This window comes from Vicugna pacos, unplaced genomic scaffold (genome assembly GCF_048564905.1).
Source record: "Vicugna pacos unplaced genomic scaffold, VicPac4 scaffold_19, whole genome shotgun sequence".
NCBI lineage: Eukaryota > Metazoa > Chordata > Mammalia > Artiodactyla > Camelidae > Vicugna > Vicugna pacos.
The window spans coordinates 36,036,428-36,056,100 of record NW_027328740.1 but is presented as its reverse complement, the minus strand read 5'-3'; the positions used below and the strand labels follow the sequence as shown (position 1 = coordinate 36,056,100).

At 46.1% G+C, this 19,673-nt stretch overlaps 1 protein-coding gene across 1 annotated transcript in view; it reads right to left on the bottom strand.

Annotated features, from left to right (window-relative positions):
* LOC140692918 (uncharacterized) overlaps positions 1 to 19,673 on the bottom strand; it is a 98,699-nt gene that overhangs the window by 16,213 nt on the left and 62,813 nt on the right. Inside the window, exon 1 of the transcript XR_012068529.1 lies at positions 9,380 to 9,646. The gene's annotated coding sequence lies outside the window, so the exon portion shown is untranslated. Of the gene's footprint in view, positions 1 to 9,379 lie in introns of the transcript that reaches the window.

Below are 19,673 nucleotides of genomic sequence, written 5' to 3'. Positions count from 1 at the left end.
AAACATGACTCTGCAAAGTCTCTGACCCTCACCACTCACAGGAGTAGAACAGCCACAGCAGAAGATGGCTCTTCACATTGCAGGATGAGAACAAAATAAAGATGCCCCAACAACAGGCACTCCCAGACACAGCGCTCAGCAGTCTTCTGCAAACTCACGGTTGTGTAGCACCCATCACCTTCTATTTCCAGAACACTTCATCACCCCTAAAGAATCCGCCTATCACTAGCAGTCACTCCCTAATCCCCCTCCAACCAGCCCCTTCCAGCCATCACCTGCTCTCTGCCTCTGCATGTGCCTTTTCTGGGCATTTCAGATCACTGAAATCAACAATATTTGACCGTTTGTGTCTGCTTCCTTTCAATTAACAAGCTGTTATCAAGGCTTGTATATTTTGAAGTGGTATCAGCATCTCTTTCTTTTTTTTTTTTTTTTTGAAATCGTTAAAGATTATTAGAAGGTGGTAAGCACTATCAAAAAGAGTAGAGTGGAGCATAAGTGATTGGGTTTCAAAGGGAAAAGTGTGGGTTGAACAGTCAGGGTGGACTTCCAAAAACAGGTGGCCTTTTTCATTTTCCTCTTTTTTTTTTCTTTTTAATTCACTCTTACGTGTGAATAATCTTCCACTACATGGAGATACTACATTCTGTTCATCCATTCAGCAGCTATTTATGGACGAGTTCCAGAAAAATGAGTGTAAGAGTTGACTAGCATGGATGGCATTTAAGCAAAGGGCAAAATGTGCGTTCAAAAAAAAGCCAACAAACAGAGGCACAAGGAAATTCAGTGCGTTTCTGAGCAAAGTGCTTGCTTGCTTCGGCAGGACTACCGTGCAGGACTGTGGCGGATATTGGCAGGAGTCACGGTGTGGGAGAAACATGAGAAGACTCCCCACTGCAAGTAGCTCAGACAATTCTCCTCCCTCATCCTGTATTGTTAGAGCAATGTTTCTAGGTTACTCTTATTTCAAGTAATAGCACTTTAACTGCACATCTGATCATCTCCATCAGACCACCTTTCCTCCAAGCAACAGAAAAGCATTCAATGACCTGAGCAGCTCCAGGACATAATGGTGATGGATTAGGGAGTCCTGCAGCATTCCAGCCTGCAGGCACAAACCCCACATGTGCCCTGGTGATGTCCAGAAAATAAAATGCATGGAAATATCTCACTGTTTTTACACGACATCTGCCCTCAATTTGCCCCAAAATCATGCTCGCAAAGCACTAATCAACCCTCTCAATACAAAAATAAAAAAGCTAAGAAGGCAAATTTAGGCTCTTTCATTGAAAACCAGCAACCATCACTGCCAGTATCTGAGCTGGAATGCTCCTGACTTTGAAAACCACTGCGCAGTTACTTTTCAAGCGTAAAACTCATATATGTATTCCATGTAGATGATATTGCAGTAGGATTTTTCTTTTCAAAATTTCCAGTTGCAACATTAGCACAAGAAAGTTTACGTATAGGCTTTAAAAAAATCAATTATCCTCCACTTTCTTAATTTTGAACTAATTATTATTTTATAAATGTGGCTATGCTGCGTATTATAAACCGTTTGATTTCTGAAAACAAGACCTTTATGACCTCACTATTTCAGAGAAAACTTTAACGATTCTTTGAGAGGTGGGGCCTGGGGCGCCCACTATCAGCTCTTTAAATACTGACAAGGATGTGCTATTAAGTAATGCAAAGGCTCTAACTCCACATTAGCTCAGAAAGCAAAGAAACTACACCAAAGACTTCCTTAAATATTTTATATATTTCTATTCTTTTGAATATTAAAGTTCTTAAATGATATGATTTTTTTGAAAAAGACAACAGCTGTATTAAATTTCCTCTCACCAAGAAAGCAATCTTTATGAAGTAAAAAACCCCTATGGAAATCGAAATGACAGGACGTTTCTAGCTAAGTGAACATCCAGATCTGAACACAAACCTAAATCCTATCAGATCTCACTCGAAGGAGCTCTACAAAGTCCTGGGCAACCCTGGAAATTAGCTCTTTTGTTCCAAATGTTGGCTGAGCTAAGATCATCACACTAGGCAGGGAAGGAGAGAAGAGGAAAATCCACCTGGCGGCCTCCATCAGTTTTCTTCCAGCCACAAAATGCCTCTAGGTCGGCCCGCTAACAACTCCCCCAATAAGGAAAGCCGGCATCCACACTGCCCCTGCCATCCCTAAGTAGCCCCGATGCCCATATCCCAGCCTGTGAATGGTCTTCTAATGATCCCCCAGTTGGTGGCACCCACCCCCTCTTCCCCGCTATACAAACACAGAGAGCCACGGCAGCCTTCCCAAATCACAAATTTGATTACATCAACCCCCACTTCAAACCCTTTAGAGGCTCCCTGTTAGAGTTCTAGCCCCACCCCAGACCCTGCTAGCCCATCCTCACCTAAGTACACAGGTCCCCAGTGACCACAGGGGCCCCTGACCTGCTCCTACTTCCCACTTGCTCCAGTCTCATTTTGACTGTTTCCCAAGGAAGCCTTCCCTCCCTCCAACCTCCACAATTTGTTCCTCTCTTCCTAGAGCTTTCTAGGCTAAGTCAACTTCTGACAATGCTAAGCTCTCAAGAAGCAAATACATTTTGCTTACTAATGTGGCTACATGCTCTCTCCCCTAGACTCACAGAAGTGCACGTGTAATGTATAAATGAATGACCGGTTGGGTCTCAAAGGGACAGACATACCTGCTCTCGCCCGTACCGATCCTTCGGTCTGTAGAATATCAGAAGCAAAACCAGAAGTACCTTTCCTGAGGGTCACTTCTGTTGACACCCTTCACTGCCTACTGTGTCAGTTCTAGTAAAACTCAACTTCTTCCAAAGCCCTACATCCCGGACTCTCTCCAGTGTCCTCCCCAGCAGGGGCTCCCTCCACCCTGGACCGCACAGGGCACTCTCCACGGGTCCCCACGCCAAAAGCCTCCAGGCCTCTGCCCGGGCTGCACCTGCGATCTGAGACACATTCTTGACTCCTTCTCCTGGCTGACTCTTACTCTGTCCTCACAACTGAATGTAGAGCCCATTTCTTCCAGGAATTCCTCTCCGATAATGTCCTTTAGGTCTTGTCTGGTCTCTATCTATAGCAGCAGTACATGGTGACCAACTGGGTGTTTGCCCGCTCCTTTGAGACCACGAACACTTGGGAACCACGTGGGAAGGAGTGGGAGATTACAAGACGGTTGAGGGAAGCAAAAAGCAGAAATCACAGTCCAAGTCCCAAATTCAAGGATACTTTCTCAGAAAAAAGTATAAACTATTTCACACGGGTCCAATTTGGCTACTATTTTTGTGGCTTGGGGACAGCAAGAACTTGGTGTTCTAGTCCAAAACCTAGGTTACATGCAAAGAAATGTATATATTCATATCCAAAGGAAACAATAGCTGCTCAACAACAGTTTGCAGTTAGAACTGAAAGGAACTTTGATAAAGGCAATCTCTCTCTCTCTCTCTTCTTTCTTTTCTGGCATCATATAATTTTAGAAGTATTTGCGTGACTAACAGATGGCTACAGCCCGTGATTCTGCACTGGAGTGTTTGGGGCTGAGGAAGACCAGATTAGATTCACTCTGTAAATGCAATCACACCAACACACTGATAGGTGCCGTGGTGGTGAATCTGATGTTCCAAAGCAGGCAACCTTATTCGGTAAGAGAACTCTAAATAGAAAGGAAGAAATGCAATGTCCTATACTGAATTTCATTTGCTATATGGGCCATTAACTGATAGTATATCTTGACTAATGAAACCCAAAAATAAATTGTCAATGTCGGTTTTCTTCATCTGACCATTTTATGCTAACATCGGATATTAAATCCTCACTCCATACGGAAGCTCAGGCCTATGCTGCAGCACAGTTACACCCCGTGGAAGAAAGCCGACCAAGGGAGAATTGGAGAGTTTCCCTTTAGAAGCTGCGAAGTGTGGTTTTACACCTGTATATCATTTGCAAGCACATCATCGACAATGGAGTTAGACGTTACCTCTGTGGGGCGAAAAGCACTGCATGCTTCAGAACCATCAAAGAATGCTGAGCTTTGTGAAACAGTCCTGAGGCTCTTAAATCATACTTTTTCTGAAAGGCTCCAAATCTGACCCACTTCACCATTCCAGGTATAACAGGGAAGTACTGGAAACAGTACAGAGAACATGCCCTTGAAGTCTGACAAGGCTCTGCTTGAATCCTGCTACAGCATTTATCAACCGCTAAACAAACCAATTCCTTAACCCCTCTGAGAAGGCTTCCCAATCCCCAAAAGGGGGCTGTCAGCGCCCACCTGGGAGGCATGGATGTGAATGAAACACGCAAGTAGGGCGGCCGACTGCTACCTGACACGGGGCCTGGCTAGTTTCGCTCCGCTGCCCTTCTGCCCCTTTAAACTTGCACTGATCCCCCTGGTAAGGATCAAGTCCCCGGAACAGACTGCCCGTATCTTCTGTGTATCCCTGGATACATGACTTACACTTAGGAGGCCAGAAAAACAACTGCCTCCTCCCAAGTCACTAACAATATTCTTAAGAGTCTGGGTATTTTTAACTCTATTTTTCAGGGAGACTATTCCAGAACTTTCCAAGCACCATTCTCCAGGTTGGCTCCCCTCCCAGTGCCCATCCTTCTTACCTCAGATCCTCTGTCTGACTGCCTCCTGTTCATGGGAAAGCGAGTCCGGTAGGGTGGGGACTCCCTAGGCCTCCCTCCCTCCCTCACAGGTGACTGTGAATACCTTCTCCCCACTCCAACTCCAGCTTCTGAGGATTCTAACCTTCCGTATCCTGCAGCCTCTGCACCTTCCTAAGACGCACACGTGGCCAAGACTCTCCCTTTGGATTTCTTTCTGGCTGGCCCTGCTGACCCCCAGGCCCCTTAAGGATAAATGGCATTGCTCTGAAAATGACAAACGCCGCTGGCTGACACACCAAAGCTGCATGGTCTGGGCTTTCCTCCAACCGAGGCACAGCCCTCCCCTCCCTCAGCCTCAGTCTGCAGCTCTCGAGATGATCTAATTCACATGCAAGGCTGTGAACACCAGCTAAGAATGACGACTCCCAACTTGTATCTCTAGTCCAGCTCCTTCACCTGAGCCCCAGTCTCATAGAGCCGAGTGCCTCTTTGAAGTCCTAACTTGGATGAAAAATGGCATCTTAAAAATGCCTCATGTCCACCATTTACTCTGGAATTCGATTCCTGGCAGGTACCTCCCAGACTCCCCATTTTAGTAACAGCCTCAGCACCCACCTAGTTGTCTCAGGTCACATTCAATTTCCACTGTTCCCTCCCCCAGGCCCTGCCCTGGAATCAGTCCTGTTATTTTCACCAATAAGCTGATCTCAAGTGTGGTTTTGCAGGGACCATGGCCGGAAACACACAAGCTCACAGCATGGTTCACGAACAGTCCGCCGTAGGGTGCTCCCTGGAGGGGGAGGCATCTCCTGCCGCTGGTCACCTCAGAAGGCACTGCATTCTCACACAGGAGGCCCAGGAGAAGGGACTCAAGATTTTCCCATGGTCTGAGCTTTGAAGGGCCCGAGGTCTGGGGGAGCTCCTAATTAGTAGACACACTTGCCAGTGAGCAGATGAGGATGGGGGAACCCACGGAAGGCTGTTATCACTCCAACTCCTGGGCTCTCGGGAGCCACGGGAAAGACCTGTGTCCAGTGTACAGCCCAGCCATCACAGATCCCAGCCTGCATTTGCCAACCCGGACAGCCTAGACTCCATCTACTTGCGACACTTACTTCTGTTCTGTTCCCCACCCAGAATGTGATGGACTCATTCAGATATTCTGGCCTGTCTCAAGCGAGACAAATTCAGTGAAAAATGAAGTGTCCACATTTGGACCAGAGCATGAAAGGAGAAACAAGGCCTCATGGTCAGCATGATGGTGGTGGCCACACCCTTCCACCGGGTGAGATGAACCATGGTGAGGGTGAGAATCCAGGGTCCTAGGTCGGCCAAATCATCTTCCTTCACGGTTGTCTGGGGTGTTGGAGACTGACTACCACAAACTAACGACACGGCTGTCAGTGGTGGATGTCAGCTGCAACAGAAACGGATTCAACTCTTTACTGCCAACATGGGTTAAAAGTAAAGGCCGGGGCAGGGAGGTCTGCACGGCTGCTGAGGCAAACCACAGACCCAGCTCTGAATGCCCACTGGCTGGAGCAGAGAGGAAGCTACGGCCCTTTTAGCTGTCCCTGTGTCCAACAGATCCAGGTGAGCCAGCTACTTAGGAGAAGGTCATGTTGTCCTGATACCCAGAAAAACCAGCCTCGTAAAGGGAACAAATAGTGTCATGGATTTTAGACCCAATTCTGCCCCTTTATGAAGGCAAAGTAAAGTAAATGGCACGGGGAAGTTGAATGCAAAAAAAAAAAAAATTAAAGAACCAAACGGTGACCGCTTCCTCCAACAGCGTCCCCTGCAGCTGTCACCTCCGTGGCGGCCACTTCCTCACCAGTGACCGCCGGCCAGGAAGCGCCGTCACGCACGTCACACAGCGACAGCCAGGAACCGCGTGCCGAGCACGTTTGTGTAAAAGCAGGAATCGAGCAAAATGCTGCAGGGTTTGACCTTACAAGTTTAAATACTCCATGAAAAGAATCCCTGAGCAGCCGACTAAATCAATTCGCATCTTACTTCTTCAAAACAATCAAACAAATTTAATAAGGGCGCATTTGTCACCAAATAAAAGGAGGACCAAACAGGTCCCTCAAAGCAAGGATTTTAACAGGTATCTAACACCAGTGGGTAATGTGCTAACAAAGCAAATATTCCAAAACATTAGAAAATACAAAATGACTAGGATAATACATGGATCAAGACAGATATTAAGATTTTGCTTTTTAAAGCGATGGAGACAGTATGGAGGGCAATCTGGCTATTTCCAATGCAGGGTGTGCACAGCCCACATTTTCAGATGCAACAACATGCTCACTGGGCAGTACAAATGAAAAAGGAATAAAGAAAAAGGAAAAGAGGAACAAGAGAAAATTAGAAACACACAAGAACAAAAATGATTTTGACAGCATGTACAAGAATTTACGTGAGTGTGTGAGGCCAGGGACGAGGGGATGGTGAGACCCACCCTCACCCCCTGCTCCAGGGAAAGCAGGGAACTGAGGGGAGCAGCGCTGCCGGGGGACCCCAACGTGGTCAGCGCCCCTAACCAAAATTCCACCTACAAGCTTCAAGGCAGCTTTTGAGCTACAAATTGTGGTCGCATTTCAGTCTGGACCGTTTTACTCACTTCCACCAAGAGTAGCAGGAGAGAATTAGGCTCTGCTCCTGTACCAAAGAATTGTTTAAATAATTAATGACTGTGGAATACTAAAAGCAACAATGGGGTAAAAGTGACTGGAGGAGAATGTGCTTGACCCGAGCTCACTGGCCGCGTTATCTCACTGACGTTCAGAAGCTGGCTGAGCCCTTATGGTACCAGAACAGACAGACCCAAAAGGAGGGAGGTTTAATGCGCTGCTGTATTTCGATACTGGGAGCCATGCCTGGTACACGAGGTTCTGGGAAAACAATGGGGACAGTGTCAAGCACTGTATGCTAATTACACATCCGGATACTCCGCCAAGTCCCAAGGGCAGACTTCAAAAGACAAAAACAATCTGGCATTCTCTGGTGGGGCTGCAGACTCAGAGACAAGCATTTGTTGAGCAAAAATATCACCAGTGCCTCCTATGACAAAAGAGGAGGCACTGGCGTGGGGGCTGGGGCAGGGCTCCAGGCTTCCACTGCTCACTCACCAGTCTGTCCAGGGGGAGAAGTGTTCCCTGCTTATGTTGCACCGATGCACCTACCTTGACTAATGCCTGGGGCCTCAGCAGGTGTTGACAGGAGAGGTGAACGGAGCCAGACTTGGTGTAGCACGGTGCTGGCAGTTATGCCCTCAGCAGTGCCCAGGCTCCTATACATGCCAGCTCATCTTAAGAAGCAGATGGGGAGTGCGGGCATGTAGATCACAGGGCCCTGAGAGGACAAGTACAGATCATGGCTACAGCATGCCTCTCCCCTTCCTTAAGTCATAGAGGTATGTCTGGGAGGAACAGAAAATTCATCCAGAGCCCGCTACATTGTCTCTCGCAGGTGGGACTCGTGTCCCCTGTGCTTCTCACTCACAGGGCTGGTCTAGACATTCTTTTTATCAATTCTCTAGCATCTTCTCCTCCAACTTACCAACAACCAGAGAGTAGGATCTGATCTTAGCTAAGTTCAAGAGTCACAGAGCACTTCCTTCACAGCGGGCCCAGAAACATGTGCCAGGTTCTCCGACCGTCACCTGTGGGACCACCATGAGCCCTCTCCAGACTCAAGGACAGAGGCCGTAGGCCGGGGGAACACAGCTTCCCTCACTCTCCCCAGCAAAGGTTTCCACGTCTCGGCAAAGGCATCTCACCCTCTTCTGCCTGAGGGACAGCACAACAGATACACCGGGAAACAGAGCTGAAGTTGGGGGGGTAGGCAGCCCAGAAGAGCTCGTCTGTACTTCCGAGGCAAAGTGGGGCCGTTGACTTAATCACAGGGAAAAAGTGAGAATGAACATTTCCCTGCTCTGTCCCATACACCGTGATACGCCTTTCCCTGCATAAGGAGTTCATTCGGAAGTCCCCGGCGGTGTTTCTGATGTCCTAACTTGGCATGGAGGCTGTCGGGCAAGAAGAGAGGGCCTGAGCAGAATAGGTGCTGGGCCTGGGAGGCAGGAGACACCGGCTCCAGCCCCAGCTCAACCAGCTCCTCGTTCCGCCTCTCGGGGTTCAGCATCTCATCTATAAGCAAAGGGATGAGACTGTCCCAGGACAGGCTGCCCAACAGAAATGAAATGAGAGCCATGTAAATAACGTTTCCCATTTGTCACGTTTAAAATGGTAAACAAAGAAACAAACCAACAAACAAAAAACAAATACTAGAAACTGATTTTAAGAACAGATCGTACTTAATCTACTGTATGTAAAATACTATCATTTTGACATGTAATCAATATAGGAAGTAAAGAGATAGTTTATGTACTTTTACTAGACAAGCCTCAGTGTCTGATGTACATTTGACCTACAGCACATCTCAGCTCAGTCCAGCCTCCTCCCCAGTGCTCCTAGCATCAGTGGCTTTGGCTACTTTATTGGACAGCAACCCCAGGGGTCCCACCATGGTCATGGCTGTAAAGCGGGACTAAGTGTCCACACTAACCCTAAAAGGATCTCTCTGAAACAAAGGCGGATTCACTTTGAAATGTCTGGAAACCGGCGGGCTGCATCTCTATCCCCCCTTGGCTACAAGACAGACTTCTTCCTTGCTGATCCCTTTGTGGATGTAGGGAAGCAATCCGGCACAAAGCCAGGGTGGACTGGCCTCCAGGTAAACTTACCTGCTGTCTGTGTCCAGTCCCATGAAGTCCTCCTTCTCAAACGGGATGCAGGGGAGGGGGATCTTGTCCCCAGAATTCTTGGGGCCACCATCCAGCCACTTGGACTTGAGCAAGATGAAGAGTGACTCAGTGAAGTCCTCGATCCTCTTCTCCACCACCCTGCAGTCCTCTAAATTTGAAGGCAACGTCGGTGCGCGGCTGCTCGACTTCCTCCACATGCAGTACAAAGGCAAAGAGCTGAGAGTCATTATCGAGGTGCCATACAGCTCCTCTGCACGTGGAGCTTCTCCAAGGCCTTGGCAGAGAGACAGTCGGTAATGGTGACAAGGCCCACGACCTTGCAGTGTTTCTGGAAGACGCTCCACCCATTCTCGGGCACATAGCGGTGCCTGTAGTGGATACAGAGTGTCCACTGGGAGCCACATGGGCTGATATGGCTCACCGAGGTGAGTAGCTGATAGATGCAAAAGAAATTCTCCTCTGAGATGATCTCCATGGTTTGGACTACAACGGGAAGAGTCTGGTGGTCCTCAGCACACTGCACGTAGTCAGGGATGCTCATGTTGCAGGCCCTGCCGAGACAGGAGAGGAGATCGAGGTACATACTCTGCTGTGTGCTATGGGCCCATCTGGGTTGCGGTGACCTGGTGTGTACCAGACAGAAGGCAAGGGAAGCCAAAGCAAATCCGCGGGTACAGTTTGTCCTCATAGTCTGCACATGGCTACTGTAGCTCGGATCACATTACCCAGTTTTTGGTCTAGGCTTCCTGCCCCTGCAGAGAAGTGTCATTTCTTATTTTATATTTCCAAGCACCTAGCAAGGCTCTGATATAAAGTCACTACTCAAAAATGCTGAATAAAGAAATGAACAAAGGAAATGCTTCCCCAACCCCCTTCAGCAGAATATAAAGAGAAGGACCACAGTAGGATCAAAAGATCTGGATTCCTATTCAATTTATTTGAACTCCTAAGCTTCATAATAATGGATAAGAAAACTTGCCTTGGGGTAGAGGGTACTGTTCATTGGTGGAGCACATGCTTAGCATGTACGAGATCCTGGGTTCAAACCCCAGTACCTCATTTTAAAAAATCAAACAAATAAATACACCTAATTTCCCTCCTGAAAAAGTATTTTTTAATTCAAAAGTCAAAAAACACCTTGCAATTGACACAACATTGTAAACTTGACTATACATCAATTAAAAAAAATCCTTGCCTTGCAAGAATATATCTGGATTACGGATGTTTGCAAATGTAAAATGCCTAGGGTACCACCTGCATAAAAAGTGGTGACTGTACAAATGTACTATCCCCCCTTTATGAGCTATTCTTCCTTTGGGGGAGTTATAACCTCTCAGAGCTAATTTTCTCAGTTTAAAAAATATAAACATTACCTGGTTCTCAGTACTGCTGAAGAATCAGATAACCCTAAGAAAGCATCTGACCCACAGAATTTACTCAATAAATGTTTTTTGAATGAATGAATAAACAAGCAAAGTGAATGCTGCTCCCTGCCAAAGACCATCATAATGATACTTCCTGGAAATCCCAAGCCCACGTTCACCAGACTCTGCATTAACAATGTGGGTGACCTGGGCAGGCCTGTGTGCTTCTCGAAGCCCCAGTTTAATCGTGAATAGAAATAAGGGCAATAACACAAACCTCAAATTGTTAGTGAGTCAGTAATGAATTGTACCCCAATATTGCAAGATGGAACCATTAAGGAAAACTGGGCAAAGAGTCCATAGGCTCTCTCCATATTATCTCTTACTACCACATGGGAATCTACATTACATCTCAAAATAAAAAGTCTAATTTTTTAAAGAGGTTTTCGAGGTTAGGTGAGCTCACTGTCTCAAATAAGGAACACACAGTACAAATAGGACAATGCCCAGCCCATGAGATACACTCAGTTAACATTCCCACTGAGCCCACTAGTCCCTCCAACTTCTAATGGTGTCCACTTCCAAGAGCCCATGTGACCATCCTTGTTCTAATTTTCTATTTGTAATTTTTTTCTTTTCATTAAATAGAAACACCCAATTCCATAGAATTCTTACCAGATATCATGATGGCAGCCCTTCAAAACCTGACCACAGAGATCATGATGGCAGCCCTTCTTGGTGAAACAATAAAATGAATAGCCATTTTCACAAGACCTCTGAGTAAATCTACTAGGGAACTTCATCCTGGACTGAGGAAGAGGACTGGGGAGGAGGGGGCATTCAGGGGCACAGAGAATCATGGGCCACCTGTCCCACGATGGACTTTAGACTCACCCTCACCCTTCAGGAACTACTAAATACACACAGACAGAGTGCTATGGACAAGATTTTTTTTTTTAAACAAATCCCTGAATCCCTAGCAGGTCTTGTTTCTACCCATACACAAATGGCTTATGTGCATAATGTTTCACAAAAGCCTTAAAATATTATCACCCCAACTTGACACATCAAGAAACTGAGGTAGAGTAGTTTATCATATTCTACAAGATTAGAGAGAGGCCACGTCAGACACCGTATTTAAATCCAAGCCCCTGCTCCAGTGCTCACACTAGAAAGTGTGACATACTGCCCCTTTCCTGCCCTCTGCCTGCAATCAATCTCTGAAGAGTCTTTTCTGTGTCACCTGGAATCACAATCACATTCATTTTCCACAAAGAGCTATGTCACTCCTTGGAGGACTTTTCAAAATCTAAAGGGTTGGTTTGAGAGGAGAGATTTGCATTTTCTGTTTCTCAAAGGAAACATGGCTTTAAAAGAAACTGAAAAGTAGTTATCTAGTCTAAGCCCTCATTGTGCAGAGAAAGAACCGGAGGCTCAGAAGAGATGAGGAAAGGGCCTTATTAACAAATATTGCCTCAGCGCAGCACCAAGCCAGACCTGGCACTTCTAGGGGAGGATCTGGAAGGCCCAGGAGAATGAGTGTTAGAAAACAGAAAGAGAAGAAGCATACAAGGCCCCGTCTCTTCACCACCATAACATGAATTTCCACCAAATTACCCAGAATGGGTGCAGCCAATATTAAGTTTGTCAAAAGAGGTTATAGAATTCTCAACCATAGTGGAAATTCCAACATTTACTGTGCTTTTTTCCCAGTTCAAGCATCAATTCAGTGGGCACTCTGTACCAGGGACTACACGAGGCCTGGGGTTCTCCCAAATACAGATCTCTATTACCACGTGTGCAAACCACATTAAGGCCACCAGAAGAAAAGCGCCCACAGATAAGATGGAATTACTGAAACTGAAAGCAGCAAAAGAGCATATATTACTAGGAAAAACGGTGCTCCTAGTAATGGACTCATGGACATAGAAAGCAAACTGTGTTTAGCAGGCAGGAAAGGGGGGATTAACAGATACAAATTAGTAAATATAAAATAAATGACAAGGACCTGCTACATAACACAGGGAACTATATTCAATTTCTTGTAGTGATTTATACTAAAAACAATCTAAAACATATATATATATACATATGCATATGTTTATAACTGAATCTCTGCTGTACACTTGAAACTAACATTGTAAATTGACTACACTTAAATAAAAAATAATTTTAAAAAATAAGTAAAAATAAATGCAATGCCGTTAAGAAAAAATAAAAGAACTCTCTAATCCCCTTAACTGTAGGTGGTCGAGAAATCTAGCTGCAAACACCAAGTCCACTGGATCACTCCAGCACTGGCTGTCACTCTTTCTGATCATCAGAGAGTCACTTGCTTCACTGAGGTTACTTTTCTCTTCTGCGAAAGGCTACAGTTGCAACTAACGATGTATAGAATCTCATCATCCACAAGCCCAAAAAGTAGTGAGGACTTCACATGGGCCAGGCTCTGGTCAGATGAAAAGATAGGGTCCCAGATATATTCATGGGTAGAAGAAGTTTATGCCATAAAGGTATAAATTCTTCCTGTTTTGATAGACAGATTCATTTCAATTCTGGTTAGAATTCCTACCAGATTTTTCTTGGAATATAACAAGTTAATTTATGGTCAGGAATAGCCAAGAAATTTCTTTAGAACCACCACTTGGGAGGGGTGGATAGGTCATTCATTTCCACTGCTCTTTCTGAAGTGATGAAAACGTTCTGGAATAATAATGCATGCACCACTGTGAATATGCAAAAAGCTGCTGAATTGTACCATTTAAATGGATGGAATTCATGGTTTGTGAACTATATCACAATAAAACTGTCCTATGAAAATTATTTCTTGACAATTATTTTTCAGTTTATACACTAGTCTGTCCCACAATTTAAGAAAAACAAAAAACCTAAACAAGCCAAACTATGCCAGGAGCACTTTAGGACTGCAATATCACTGGGTCTCCAAGGCCTCTGGTGGTGCTGTTCCTGTTAACACACACTAGCTGGGCTGGGCTAGTTAGGGACTGTAACTATCTTTTGAAAATCGAGGATCACTCCTTTCACCCTGGGAGAGGGAAGGAAGGAGGTTGTCACAGCCTCATGCCTTCAGCACATTTTTAACAGAACCAAGCCCTGCTTTCACCACTGCAATCCCTCTCACTATAAAAACACGTGACATCAACAAGCACCTCCATCATAACACCTGAAAGCGTTCAAGGTACTTACCTGCTGCAGAAACATGGAGGGGGGAGACAGAACCTCGCTTAGCAGTGACGCTCCCTTTTCCCAACTCCACCCGGAGAAGCTGGGCGTTAGAGCCGGAGGCTTTCAGCCCAGGTAGCAGCGCCCACGCCACAGAGCTGGTCCTCAGGGAGCGGGAAAGGGAGAGCAGGGCAGCCCCGGGGTCGCGGGGCAGGGAAAGCGGGGAGGGGGACGCGGGCTGCAGCCTCGCTCGGAGGACAGCCCCAGCCCCAGTCCCAGGCGCCCGCCCCCGTCCGGGTCCGCAGACCCCGCCCGCCCGGGACACAGCCCGCCCAGGGGCAGGGACGGGCCGGCGGACGAGGAGAGGAAGCCCGGGAGGAGAGGACTAGCGGGAGGGAGAGGGGAATGGGACGCCAGCCGCGGACTGAGGGGATCCCGGCTGGGTGAGAGGTGGCAGGTGCACACCAGGCCCTGGACACTGCGGCCGGGACGCCGGGGCAGGTGGCGCTGGCAGAGGGGTCTGGCCTGAGCAATTCATCTGAACACGGGCTGACTAGCGCCCTTGGGGTCTGTGACAGGCGGACCGCCCTCCCGCAGCCGCCTGACCCCTTTCCTGGGAGCCCCCCACCTTGCACTTCCACAGTCAGAGGCCCCGGCCCCAGGCAGGAACCAAAGGCCTACCGGGCGACGTAGTTGAGAAGCCTTTGGGCCCGATCCCCGGCTCGGATATGGAGCTCCCAACCAGCGGACCACTTGGCACTGACTGCGCATGCGCAGGAGGGCCAGCGATCCTCTCTGGGATCTGTGAGAGAAGGTGGGACAGGGAGGGAGGGAGGGAGAAGATGGGAGCGGGTGAAGAGGACGGGAAAATTGGAGAGATACAGATGGACAGGATGAGCAGAGAGAAGGAAGGGCTCTGGAGAAGGGAGGGTCTTAGCGGAGTTGGAGAAAAAAAGCTTTACCTCTGGGGCACCCCTAGGCGGCAGACCTGCCTCTGTACCCTTCTGTTACCCTTCAAGCCCCACAGCTCAATTTTACCACCGTGATCCAACCCTCCGTCCGATGCTTCTGCAGAAACCCTAGGGAGATCACACCCGTTGCCCCCACACGGAGCTGGGTTTTCTGTTGCTCTGAGAACCAAGCACCCGCAGGTGTTGTCGCTCAGAACTACCTTGGGAAGAGCACATATTCCCCTTTTACACGCTGGGAAACAGGCAGGCAGGATCTCTGCCTTAGCTCCACTGTCCCAGGTGTTGGGCTGGCGGGGAGCGGGATGGTACAAGATCAGAGCCCCAGACAGAGCAGACTGCCTGAGTGTTGGTGCATAGTCCCCATCCCTCCTGGGTAAACCATACCCAACCCTAGTGGAAACATCAAGGGCTCACAGTAGTTCCCTGGGTGTGGGAGAGCTGTCCTCATGTGAAGGAAAAGTCCAGCTGGGCTAACAAGCTAAGTCACAAATCTAAGTGTGATAAGTGTCAGTTTACTGATCTAAATTCTGCTGGGCTATCTCGTAAATCTGAAGTTTAGTGTCAGTTTATTGGCCTAACAACCTAACTCGTAATTCCAAGCTCAACAAGTGTCAGTAATGTGATCTGTTACAAATTGATAAGCTCCAGTGTACTTATTCCTTGCTTTTTGTTCTTTGAGCCTTATTGGTTAATCCCCCCTTACTTGTAATTAAGCCTTTAAAACCTCATGTGCACGTCTTGGAGGTACTCAAAACTTCGGAGCCGAAGCCCCTCTGAGCCCACCGGCATAATAATTCTGAGTACTCCAACACTCCGATTGGTGCTTTTTTCTTGGCTGGCCTGTTTCCATAACACTCAGCTCCAGTGCCCAGCTTTCTAGGTAGATAGGAGTGTTACCAAGTCCAAATTAATTCTCCTCAGTGCAGGACAGGCCAATAAGTTGGGAGACCAGATGTTGGGGCATGGAATAGCAAGTTTCTGTAGACCTAGATGGCAAACTAATGTCCTGGAAAACCATCTAACCAAGTCACAATTCAGGCTCCTTTCCTATGTGCTTGGTTAGTTCAAACTTCTTAGTGTAGGAATTCCTTCTTGTTAGAATCCTTTGTTCTTGCAGCTATCTGCGTGGGTCAGATCCCTGTAAACCTCCAACAAAAGAAACGTTATTTTCTATTCTGCAATGTGCTATCTTCTAATGAATGAAAAAGTGTTAAATATCCTTAAAGGTCAGAGCCTTCAGAATAGGGTCTCCTGTTTATTTCAGGCTCTAGGCAACATTGTTTTACGAGCAAGATGAAGCCTAGGTGACAGAGCACAGGGTTAAATTCAAAGGAACAAATCTAATATGGAGTCAGATTTGTTCTATTACCCGGCCAGAAGCCACTTGAGGATTTAAATCCCTTTAAGTTAAAAATAACTAAAATTTTAAAAGAATTTACATACATAGGTGGGAATGTGCAAAGCATATCTGGAAAAGCACCCAAAGGAGAGTAAACAGAGGCATCTCCAGAGAGGGCTGAAAGAACAGAGGATGAGGGAAAACTTCTTTCACTTGTGTATTTTTGTGCTCTTTTTGAGTTTTTTTTAAACCATTTCCTTGTATTTCTTTTTCAGATAAAAGAAATGTGTAATGGAGCAAAGGAGTAATTAGCTTAGCAAATACAGCAGCCATGGAATCACTAGTCATCACTTTTGATTTAAGCCAGAAAGCATTTTTTGACTCTCTCCAATGTGCTCTGTCCTTTTTTAAGACTTCTATTATTATTATTATTATTATTATTATTATTATTATTATTATTATTATTATTATTATTATTATTATTATTACTATTACTACAAGTACTACTACTATGACTATTACTATTATTACTATTATTTTATGAAATAATAACACGGTTTACCTCACGCCTGCCCATGGCTGGTGGAAAACCAACTGAGTTTTTCTTGAGTTGTTTTCCAATGAGTAGAGATGAGTTTATAAACAGAACACATCTTCAGGGCAAAACAGGCAGTGTGCATTACCAGCAGGCCAGACAGCAATGAAGGGTTTTCAATAGAGGCACCCAGAAGCTGAGAGAGAAAGCCTCCAGGACACTACAAAAAGCTGCCCAAACTGCCATCTCCATGGTACTACTGAAATAGGAAAGAACAAATCTGACTCCATATTTGATCTGTTTCTTTGACTTTAACAAAGCCAAGTTAATATGCTCCGGTCTTTTCATGGGTTATGATGTCACAGAGGAAACGGACAGGTCAACAAGGAACCACTCTGCCGTGATCACGGAGCCGGGGAAAGGGATGGGCTGCAAGATGTATGAAGCAGCCACAACTGTGCCCGTGCTTCTAGGCAGGTATCCAAAATCGCCTCGACAAGGTGTCAAACATTTGTGCCCATGTCCTCATCAACAGACATGTATTAAAGACAAATGGAAACATATAAAAGGCCAATACCCTTGCTGGGTACACCGTCCAAAGAACAAAGTCTCAGTTTGACAACTGGCCATCTCGGTTCCATGGGATTCATTCTTGGAGAACCTTAAAAACCACTCTTCTGTCCTCAAGAATTGCTGCATATTTGTCCTATCTTTGGCTCAGGGATGCAGCACGTTCAAGTGAACTTTAATGTCTGCACAGATTTGACTGTCTTTCTCCAGGTTTACTTGTCCATTCAAAAGAGGCCTGAGCTAAGTCCATCCTCCGTAAGATCTAGTCCCTCCAGTGACAGCTCATTGAGCCTGCAATTAAAAACCAAGTGAACAAGACTGTCCTCAGCTAAAAAGTTCACCCATCTTTCACTGTTTCCTTAATCTCCTCTCCTGGCTAATTGCAACAGACTAACACCTCCCTCCACCAAGATACCCAACTATGTCATTTTTCTCCCCAAAGAGAAAATAAGGTCCATAAAATAGGAGACAACTCCATAGTCACCTCTGAATTCTTAGCATATAGTAATGTCAATAAATACAACTCAGATTATTGTTAGTTTCCTTTAAAACCTTTCTGGTTATTTGAATGAGACCTTGGAAGAGAGGTGTTTGCTGTCCAGTATCTTGATCCACAAGACTCTGGAGGCCTTTTTCGGAATAGCTGTTCACTGATTCATTCAAAATACAACTTATCAATCAAGGAGTAGCTGTGCTTTTCTGCCAGGAGTTTGTGGTCACTCTCATGCCAGAACAGCTTTAAACTATATCCTTACTTTGGATTTGTTATTTTTCCCCTCTTCCACCAAAATTGACTTTTCTTACTTTCTTGTCTTGAGGAATTTTTTTTTCCTATTTCACCCTTTAGTAAAGCAAGATTCTCAGGATGGGCAAGGCCCATTATATGATCACCCATCCAACTCCTAGTGTGAGAGGTCTGAGGCTCACATCCTTCCCTCCTGTCAAGGCAACTGAAAATCAGTTCAGGAGCCAACCAGCACACCACGGCTTCTAACGCTCACGTATCTCTCAGAAACCCTGCTTTCTCGTTTGTCTTGGCTTCTGAGAATTTTCCCTCACTTTCTTGACAATGAGTTGTGCAGCTTGAAAGATGAGGAAGGAAGGTTTTATTTCTCAATCAGCATTTTAAGGAACTTGTGTAATGAAGGTTTTCAGGAGTTTCTAGTACCCTCCATTGCCGAGACAGAAAACACACTAGACATTTTCTAAATTTAGTTCTCATGTGCATTTTTTCTTTGCTTTTTGTTTTCTTAACTGCTAACAGACATTTTTTAATTAAAAAAAAATAAGGCCCCAAAAAGAATAGAACACTGAAGGGGCAAACAAAATTAAAGGGCAAAGACAGAAAAATGATAACTACTCTACAAAGTTAATGTAATACATACACTATGTATCAGATCAGCAATTCTCAGTAACAGCTAATTGAAACATGACCATGAGGTAAAATTTCTCTCCTGTCAGGACATGGCCAACAGAAAATACAATTAAACCAACAAACTAATTTCCTAAGTCTGGCGAGGTACAGAAGTCTACAAGCTAAATGTGTCTTATTCTAGAAAAGAGGGAGTCTCACCAGCTCTTTTCTGTGGAGCCTGAGCCCACGGGAGGACGGTGAAGTGAGCTCTGTAAGTACCCAATTAGCAAAGTGAGTGATGAATAAATAGACGTGAGCTTTGATGACAGAGATAACACTACTATTCGTTTGTCCTTTAAAGTATGACTTCACGTTCAGTGATCAATACTTCGGCGTCCTTAGGAGTTGAGATTTTAGGAAAATGCACAACCTGGGCCCAGATCTCCTCTTTAAGCTCGTGACACTGCAGTTAGTTGTCTCAAAGGCAGCTCCAACTCCACATGCAAAGAGCTGACTTCACGGTGTTCCTCCCATAGCCGTCCTTACCAGGGCCCCTGGTCGGGGGGTAAGGTCTCCCTGCGTCTCCCAACTCAGGCCCATCACTCACAGATGTGAATGGACCCCTCCTTCAGGGACCAGATATCCTCAGTCACAGAGTACCACCACCCTCAACTGACCTACCAGATACTCACTGGCACTCACTCAGCACTGACTCTCTGCTGGAGACCACGCTGCACACTGCACAGTGTATCTCACTGGATCTCCACAATAGTCCTGGGAATTGGGTACATCACTGCTTCAATTGATTAGATAAATTGTTTCACTTCCTTGCGTGCGTCATTCAAACTGACACGGCTACTAAGCCACAAGCCTGGGCCTGAAAACCACTTGAAAATTGGACACTGCTACACCTCGCAGCCACCCTACTCTGACTCATCACATCATCTCCTGCCAAGC